General features: G+C 52.2%; 2 non-coding genes across 2 annotated transcripts; one reads left to right on the top strand and one right to left on the bottom strand.

Annotated features, from left to right (window-relative positions):
* Positions 1–4,558: 4,558 nt before the first annotated feature.
* Positions 4,559–4,631, top strand: TRNAV-UAC (transfer RNA valine (anticodon UAC)). Its single transcript has one exon. It is a non-coding gene; the product is annotated as a tRNA-Val (tRNA).
* A 548-nt stretch (positions 4,632–5,179) lies between these two features.
* On the bottom strand, positions 5,180–5,252 carry TRNAK-UUU (transfer RNA lysine (anticodon UUU)). Its single transcript has one exon. It is a non-coding gene; the product is annotated as a tRNA-Lys (tRNA).
* Between the last annotated feature and the right edge of the window lie 3,747 nt (positions 5,253–8,999).

The raw sequence follows: 8,999 nt of genomic DNA, 5'->3' as shown, positions 1-8,999 counted from the left end.
AGCTGGGATGCTGGGGCTGAACTGGTCCCTGGCTTGGGGCTGTCTCTGTGGCTGGCTGCTTCTGCACAGGGACTGGCAATCAGGATGTTGGTCCCAAAGTCCCCTTCCCCTCTGGTTATAGTAGGTTCATCTGTGTACCTGGAGCAAGAGGCCCTGGAATGAGTGAAGACAGCCACCCCCCTGCTTTTCCTCCCTGACTTGTGCAGGTGTCTCTCTCCCCCTCTTCAGCATGCAGGCCTTCAGGCAGGCTGTATATGGTGACAGAGGCCTGCAACGCTAGGACGTGCTCCCTTCAAGCCACTGCCCAGCAGAGTTGGCTTAGGCTCAATGGAAAGATTGAGGGTGTGGGTATGATTTTGCAATGAGGGGGTCACAGGCAGAGGGCAATGAACCTTCCCCCCTACCTCCCCCCCATTTCCTTCATCATAGATGCACTTGGCTTCCCTAGGACCCCCACTTCCTGGCTTTTGCCAGTCCTTCCTATGCTGGTTAGAGATAGGCCAGGTCCAGTCCATACCCCTTGGTTCCCTCTAGTCAAAGCAGTGGTGGACAGCTGTCCCCTGGTTCAAACAGGGCCACACAGTGTCAGGGGGTGAGGGGCATTAAGTGCTGGCCTGGCAATGTTTTAACAAGACCCTCCTTTCAAAAAATCTTCTGCCACTGGCCCATGGGCTACTCCATGGCAGGGGGGGCATTCCCCTTCCCTCTGCCCCCAGAATGCCCTGTTGTCCCCTCTCCCACACATCCCCCCTTTCACACTCTGGCTGTGCTCATGTTAGTAGCATGCACACAGCTCTGGTTAGAAGCTGTTCTTTGAAGCACTGGTGGAGGTGGGCCTGTGGTCACTAGTTGTGGGGGTGATGGACCCTCTCTGGGTTGGGGGGTTAGGTGGGGAATCTAGGGAACCCCCCCAGTGTCCCTACCAGCATAGGAGAGAAATAGAGCTCCCTAGGCTGATGGGTGGGCGGGGCATGGCTCCAGCCTCCTCTCTCCCTTTCAGCTCTGTAGGTGCTGGTGCAGAGGGGTTGCAGCACCCTAAGTCCCCAAATCCTCTTGCACTGGAGGAAGGCAGCAGTGTGTCCTAGGACCTATAGGGGGTAGAAGTGGGAAGTTCCCCATTGCAGCAGCACCAGATAACAGCAGGGGGGGCTCTCAGAGGAGTGAGCTGCTTACCAAGCTAAGCTAGCCATAGGGTGTAAAGCCAATTATTCTCTGCTTCCCCTTCTTCCACTAACCAATTTTGCTGCATACTACACCCTTGGGTGTCCCCTAGAGTCAGTTTCAGACCATAATACTACATGCTTCCCCTGCCCACCCGGGCTAGAGGACTGGGAGTGGGAGGTGCAGGGCAGGGATCCTCAGGGATAATCACCAAAATAAACTGACTCTCATAATGCATTGAGGGGAGCAGGGGGAGGAATTGCACCCCTGTAGCCTCCTGCTGCAGAAGCAGCATGCGAGGGGGTGATCCTTCCTGGCTTAGCCCTCCCTTTGCACCAATTTATGGTGCAAGGAAAGCGTGAGATTCATCCTGCTACTCAACCCTCCTGCTTCAGTGTGACTGCTACATATCTTCCGCCCAGAACGCTGCAGCCTCCTGCAAGCTGAAAGGTTGGGGCAAAGCTGCCTTCAGAAATGATGACACCTAGTGCTAGTTCATCAGCAGAGCAGGGTTATCCGTGTTCTAGAGTGGGGGAAACTGAGGCACCTACAGAGCACTGGTAGGAATTAGCCACTGGCCTGCAGGGTGACATTGGGCGAGCTGGGACTAGAACCTGACTATCATGAGTGCCCATCCACTGATCTATCCAGTAGACTATGCCATCCACCATGTATTTAATTAAATACATACAGCCCTGGGTGAATGCAACTGGAGCTGCTGCAAAAGCAGGGCACTCACTGCAGGACCAGGGCTGGCTGGCAGCAGGACACCCCTCTCCAGCCTGGTTTATGGCTACCAGCCTAGCCCAACTGTAGTGTTGCCAAGTCTCAAGGAGGAAAAAAAACACAGCACTGCCTCTCAAACCACACAAAATCCATTTCAGAGGGAGGGGAATGGGATCAGGGCTTAATTTGTAGTGAAAAGGCTGCCCCCGCACAAATTAAGCCCTGCATAAACACCAAAGGGGGCAGGAACAGTGGGAGATTTTCCTCCTCCAGCTTGGAAAGGAAAAACGCAAATGTTTGCAACAGGGTTTAGCAAGATGGGGCGGGGGGGGGGGGAGAGATGACACACACGTGTCTCTGTCTTTCCATAGTCAACAGCCAACACTGACTAGGAAAGGTCTTCCCCGCCCTTCAGCCTGAAGCCTCCTTGAGGATGAGAGGGGTGAGCACTAAGCTCTGCTAGCACATGGAGGGAGAGCCAGACAGCGAGCGAGGGGCAGGGGATGGCACTAGGACACCCAAGGGAGGGAGCGAGGAGTGGGAGGTGGTGCCAGGGCCATTCTCTGGGTGACTGACCCCAGCCAGCGGGACGGAGGAGGCTGCGGCAGGAGGTGGGGTCGGCAGCACATGTCCTGGTTGATGGCAGCACTGCATCGGGCTCATGAACCTGGGGGTGGCCGGCCAGGCCCCTATGTAATGGGCTGGGACTGCTCCAAGCTTGCCGCTCGACTCCCCTTGCAGTGCCCTGCGGAGAGAGGAGCAGAGGCAGGTTCTGCGCCAGCAAGGGCTGGCTGGGTTCCCATCCTGCTTTCTGGCTAGAACTGCCACTTCGCCATGGGTCTCAGGGCCTATTGTGGCCTCCTGGCACTGCCCTCTCCCCCCCCCGGGCACCCCTGCTTCCTACAGCAGCTCTCAGTGCCTGGAAGCCCAGCTGGGGGAGCCACAGCTGCGGGCACCAGAGCCCCCAGGGCAGAGCATCTGGTTGGGGCAGAATCCTGCACTCTCCCCAAGGTCAGCCTGACATCCCCATGCAGGGGGCTCTCCTAGGGGCAGCAAGAGGGTGCGGGGGGAGACCCTGCCTGCCACCCTATCTCCGGGGCAATGGATCCCAGGGGAACAAGGCAGGGGACTCCCTGCCACTGCCTCCCCATCCTTGCATGCTGTGGTGTACAGCCACCCTCACTTCTCGCTGCTGCTGGCAGCGGGCTGCTGCCTTCAGAGCCGGGCGGCTGGCGAGCGGGTGGCTGCTGGCTGGGCTCCCAGCAGCACAGAAGTGAGGTGCCTATTGCATAGAAAGCCCAAATAAGCAATCTCCCAATAAAAGCAGCGCAAAACCCTGCGGGCCGTGGCGCCTCAGAAATTAAAGAGACTTTAAAAAGCCCAATTCTGCCTATTAGGGCCGGACACCCCTGAGCTGGGGGCTGCAGTTGTCCAAGTCCTTCTGCAGCAGCGCTGCAATGGCCACTGCCGGGCGCCATAGACCACTGCGGAGTCACTCGGCTGGTCCCGGCTGGAGCCCAGAGCCGCGGAGCCACAGGTGGCAGCCTGGGGAGAGACCAGCTCTGCCCTCGCCCCCCTGCTCCCCCAGACCACGTGCAGTACTGATCCGCCTGGCCCCCTCCCTCCAGCGGCCAGCCGGGGCCCAGACTTCTCTTCAGCCACCGACACCACCACCCCCGGCTTCCCATAGACCCCCGGCCTCACCCACTTGACTGTCCAGCAGCCAGCTGCTCCCACCACCCCCCATCCTGCCCCCCCTCCCCTGAGAGACCCTCCTGGGGCCCCCCATCTGGCCCCACCCACTCTCCCCAGACAGCCCCTTTTTGCATCTCCCCAGCACCCCATTACTCAGCCCTGCCCCCACCTAACATCCCAGACAACCATCCACTCCCCTTTGAGCCAGCCTCCCCTGCTACCCTGCAACCTTCACTCACCTACCACTGACCCCGCGCTTAATCCAGCCCTCCCCCAGACCCTCCCCCCCCCCCCCAGCACTCCCCCCGTTCTGTGCAGCACTGTCTCCTAGCCCTTGCACTGCCTGGGGGCAGGGCCCGTTGTTCACACAGGTAGGGTGCTGGAGGTGGTGGTGGCCTAGTGGGTATTGCACTGGGCTAGGATTCAGCCCTGCCTTCCAGTCTCAGCCTGGCCAGGTGACTCTGAGTGATGATTACCTTCACCTCAGTTTCCCCATCTGTGAAATGGAGGCAGTGACCTTGCCATCCTCTGTAAAGCTATGTGAGAGCTACCGATTAAAGAGTGGTAGCTAAACGCGTGGCATTATTATATACCAATTATTTTAGGTCACTCTATAACGGACGCAAATGGGAGCAGCAACAGAGGGGGAGCGTTTCTGGACATGGCTGGTTTTTCTAGGGTGCACACAGCTGGCGGGCATTCACCATAGCTCCGGGATCCTTCCCACCCCCACTTCCCCAGCCCCATGCACGCAGACTTCGCACCCTTCTTGGGGAAGCAGCTGGTCATAGTGAGTGATCTGCAAGCAACCACCGCACTGACCCTAGCTGTGTGGTTTCCTGCAGCCAGGCAGGTGCTCTGAGCACTGGGCAAGGTGAACTCCCAGCATCTCCTGGGCCTGCCCACAGCAGCTGTGTTCCTCCCAACTGCTGTATGACCCCTGGCCTGCGAGAAGGGGAGCCACCCTACAGAAGATGGTTTCATAGTGTAGTGGTTATCACATCTGCTTTACACGCAGAAGGTCCTGGGTTCGAGCCCCAGTGGAACCAACTGTGGGTCATTTTACAGGCAGCAGTGAATAATGCTAGTGAGCCCCATGTACCTCTCCTCAAGAGTTGATTTTATCCCCCAGCAGGGGAGAGGTGGTGTCACCCACTGTTTCTGCCAGTTGCCCCTGATTGAACGTACTACATCCAGCCCTGGGAGTGCAGGGCTCTGTCATTTCACTAGGGACTGGCAGAGGTCCCAGCACCAGCCCCCACTCCAAGCAGGGCAAAAGGGATCAGTAGAATCCCCACCACCACTCCCAGGGGTGATCAGAGGGAGGAGCCAATTGCCCCCTCACAGGTGTCTGCCCCTGAACCCTGACCCTGCTGGTGACGTTCCCTCCTGGGAGAAGAATGTAACTGCCCATGGAGAGAGAGACAGAGAGAGCAGTGCCAGAGGACTGGAGTAGATAGGTAAGGGCCAGAGGGCGGCTGGGGTAGGTGGTCAAAGGGTCACTTGGTCCTGGCCGTTTCCCAGAACCACCCCATGGTCTGCAGCCTCTGTACGTCTAGGTGAGGCAAGGAGATTGGGGATAAAAAGTCATTGGTATCACCCAAACAGGGACTTGAACCATGGACCCTCAGATTAAAAGTCTGATGCTCTGCCAACTGAGCTACCCAGGCAGCCATCTGATGTCTTTTCCCACAGCTGAGAATCACTAATCCAAGCAATTGTATTAGCTGCAGTTTCAATGCATTTGTAGCCACATCTGCATGTTCATTTAAACAACACGGGACGTCCAAAACCTGGGGAGAAAACATACAAGAGACAAAAAAAAAAAAAAAGAAAGAAAGAAGAAGACGAAGCAGCAGCTCTTAGATATAATTTAGTTTATCAGAAGCAGGAGCTTGAACCTGGCTACCCCCCAAAAAAATTATTATACCTAACCCTAGCCTGCATTGTGCTTATCTTTCAGTTACCTTTTAACCACCCCTGGAGTCCTAGGGCTTTGCCCCTTCCTCCATCTCTCCCCAGAAGGCTGTCGTGGCTGCAGGAAAACTCCCTGGTGGCTGCATGTGGACACAGTGGCCACATTTGAGAAATGCTAACCCTGCATTCCCTTTGTGAAACTTCCCTGGGTCCTGTTTATCGGGCACACACTGAACAGCGCCCTGAGCTCGAACATGCCACCCAGGTGTAGAGCAAATTGCACTCTGTTCTAATGCATTATTTGAGAAATAGGGTATGATCTGCTAAATTCATATGCCCTAGTGTGTTTGAGACACACCAGTTCAACCGAGGTGATGCCCAGCCACACACAACCACTGAGATTACCTTCTTCACCTGGGGGACTTGGTCCCATCACTCTCTTACAAACTGTTGCACTGGCTCCCCATTTGCCATCACAGCAACATTAAGCTAACCCTCCTTCTCCCACATTGTGGGGGCGGGTGGGAAACCAGGAGTTCCCAGTCTCACCACGCTCTCCTGCTGGGGTAGGGAAAGCTAGATAAAGAGCCACCCCCAAGGTCCTGTCTCCCCCCAAGGTGGGTGTAATGCAGACATGATGACCATTGAGTACATTATCTTCTGGACTCCATAGGAGATGAATGCTTCAGAAGGGATGGGATGGATCATAGCTAAGCAGGAAAGCAATGGAGCTCAGAGTGGCCCCAGAGGGCTTGAGGTAGAGAAGAGGGAACATCTGCTTGTCCTCACAGCTCCCCACCAGGCTGCTGAAGAGACATGAAAACCCGCAATGAGAGAATCCTTATTCCTCAAAGCAAAGCTCACTATAGCAAAAACAGCAATAGGGCACTCACCAGGCCAGTGGGCCTTAAGCGCCAACAGATGTGTACCTGCCTAGGTTCATGTCCCACTTTTGGTAAAAGTGATCCTTTTCCTGCTCTCAAATCCTCTGTTCAGCATAGAGGTCACAGATCACAGGATTCAGATCTCTTCTCGGAAATCGCTCGGGCTGAGCCAAAAGCAAGCAGCCCTCCAACCACTAACAAAGGACAGCAGAATTCAAGGCCAAGCCATGTCAGGAAAGACCCAACCATTGAAAGAATAAAGTGTTCCTCGTGAGACTTACAGCACGTAGGTTAGGGTCCCATCCTCACCACCAGTTGTATCTTTTGCTCTTTAAACCCCCCCACCCTCCCAAAAAATGAAGCCTGGCACAGCTGAGTCCCCCAAAAAAACAATTTACTAAATGCTCATAAACAAGCTAGGCCTGGCTATTCACCAGTGGCAACTCATTACTTTTTCTAGATGTGAGGCACAAGTCACAAATAATTATTTTCACTCCCACCCAATGTATAATTTATTAGCTATTAAAAGCTGGCATTTATAGTGAAGCAGCAGCAGGTGGACCAGTCATCAGCTACAGCTTCTTGCGCATATGCACCATGGGGCCCCCATCCCCTGCAGCATAGACTTAAAGGCTACAATCCTGCCGTGGCCGCACCAAGCCATGGCTACCACAACAACACCATTAGAAAGGGATTCCTGGGCATGGTAAATTGCCATGGTAACAAGGCAGCTTCGTGAGGCACTCTTAGCTATACCAACGTTTGGGCCTCCCACAGCATGGCATGCTTCAAACTTCCCAGTGGTGCATTTCACTGCTGTAGACAGTGAGTTTTGACATTTTAATCAAATCACAATTTGTCCTTAAATTAGTATATATTTATCAGTTAAATGACAAAAGAATATGCCAAATGTATTCGGGAGCTTTTGGAACTTCTTGGTTCGGCTGTGCCTCACTTGCCTGGACTGATGAGCCCCCCCGCCCCGCTGCTTACCCACCACTACTCTAAGAACATAAGAACAGCCAAACTGGGTCAGACCAATGTTCCTTCTCGCCCAGTATCCTGTCTTCTGACAGTGGCCAATGCAAGGTGCCCCAGAGGGAATGAACAGAACAGGTAACCATCAAGTGATTCATCCCCAGGGACACCCAGAGCATGGGGTTGAGTCCCAGCCCATCTTGGCTAACAGCCACTGATGGACCTATCTTCCATGATCCTATGTAGTTCTTTTTTGAACCCCTTTATAGTTTTGACCTTCACAACAATCCCTGAAAACAAGTTCCACAGGTTGACTGTCCCTTGTGTGAAGAAGTGCTTCCTTTTGTTTGTTTTAAACCTGCGGCCTGTTAATTTCATTGGGTGACTCCCAATATAATATGTGAAAGAGTAAATAACACTTCCTTATTTGCTTTCTCCACAACCGTGATGATTTTATAGATCTCTATTATATCCCCTCTTAGTTGTGTCTTTTCCAAGATTAAAAATCCCAGTCTTTTTAATTGCTCCTCATACGGAATTTGTTCCATGCCTTTAATCATTTTATTGCCCTTCTCTATAGCTTTTCCAAGTCTATCTTTTTTTTCAGATGGGACGACCAGAACTGCACAAAGTATTCAAGGTGTGGGTGTACCATGGATTTATATAGAGGCATCATGATATTTTCTGACGTATTATCTCTCCCTTTCGTAATGGTTCCTAACATTCTGTTCCCTTTTTTGACTGCTGCAGCACATTGAGTGGATGTTTTGGGAGAAATATCCACAATGATCCCAAGATCTTTCTTGAGTTGTAGCAGCTAATTTAGACCCCATCATTTTGTATGTATATTTGGGATTATGTTTTCCAATGTGCATTGCTTTGCATTTATCAACATTGAATTTCATCTGCCATTTTGTTGCCCAGTCAGCCAGTTTTGTGAGATCCCTTTGTAACTCTTCCCAGTCTGCTTTGGACTTAAGTATTTTGAGTAATTTTATATCATCTACAAATGTTGCCACCTCACTGTTTACCAGATCATTTATGAATATGTTGAGTCTTTGGCTAGTTGCTCTTCACATTCATTTTTGGCCTGCCTGATTATACTTTTACACTTGACTTGCCAGAGTTTTTGTTTATGTAGGATTTAACTTTCAATTTTAAAAGAATACCTTTTTGCCTCTCACCGCTTCTTTGATTTTGTTGTTTAACCATGGTGGCACTTTTCTGGTGCTCTTACTATGTTTTTTAATTCGGGGTATACATTTATTTGAACCTCTATTGTGGTTTTTTTAAAAGTTTCCATGCAGCTTGCGGGCATTTCACTTCTGTGACTGTACCTTTTCATTTCTGTTTAACTAGCTTCCTCATTTTTCTGTACTTCCCCTTCCTGAAATGCTACTGTGGTAGGCTTATTTAATGTTTTCCCTACCCACAGTGATGTTAAATTTAATCACATTATGGTCACTATTACCAAGTGGTTCAGCTGTATTCACATCTTGGACCAGATCAAGAATTGCCTCCCCCATTGTGGATTCCAGGACTAACTGCTCCAAGAAACAGTCATTTATCTCTGCATCCTGTCCTGAGGTGATATGTACCCAGTCAATATGGGGATATTTGAAATCCCCCATTATTACT

This window comes from Eretmochelys imbricata, chromosome 6 (genome assembly GCF_965152235.1).
Source record: "Eretmochelys imbricata isolate rEreImb1 chromosome 6, rEreImb1.hap1, whole genome shotgun sequence".
Lineage (NCBI taxonomy): Eukaryota > Metazoa > Chordata > Testudines > Cheloniidae > Eretmochelys > Eretmochelys imbricata.
Note: the sequence above shows the minus strand (reverse complement) of the source record. Positions and strands in the feature narration are given on the sequence as shown.